This window comes from Echinops telfairi, unplaced genomic scaffold (genome assembly GCF_000313985.2).
Source record: "Echinops telfairi isolate 266 unplaced genomic scaffold, ASM31398v2 ScPeMD7_7469;HRSCAF=8507_0, whole genome shotgun sequence".
NCBI lineage: Eukaryota > Metazoa > Chordata > Mammalia > Afrosoricida > Tenrecidae > Echinops > Echinops telfairi.
Genome location: NW_022111372.1, coordinates 57167157 through 57167688, shown reverse-complemented (window position 1 = coordinate 57167688; position 532 = coordinate 57167157).

Genomic DNA, 532 nt, shown 5'->3' with positions numbered 1-532 from the left:
ACACTGTAACTCAAAGGCATCAATTCTTCAGTCTTCCTTACTTTCACATGCACCTGAGGTGTTTGAAAATGCCAAGGTTTGGGTCAGGTTTACCATAGTCCTCAAATGACATCTTTGCTTTTGAACACGTTAAAGAGATCTGCAGCGAAGGACATTGGGCCTCCACTCAAGTACTCCCTCAACGCAAGAATACTTTCTTCTATTAAATTGGCACTCTATGATGCTCACCTTCCCAACACAACCGCTGAAGACAAAGCAGGTGAATAAGCAAATGTGGTGAAGAAAGCGGATGGTGCCCGGCTATTAAAAGATATAGCATCTGGGGTCTTAAAAGCTTGAAGGTAAACAAGCAGCCATCTAGCTCAGAAGCACAAAGTCCATATGGAACAACATATCAGCCTGTGTGATCATGAGGTGTCGAATGGATCAGGTATAAGGCATCATCAGAACAAAAATCTTACTATAGTGAATGATGGGGGGAGTGTGGAGTGGAGACCCAAAGCCTATTAGTAGGCCACTGGAGATCCCCTTG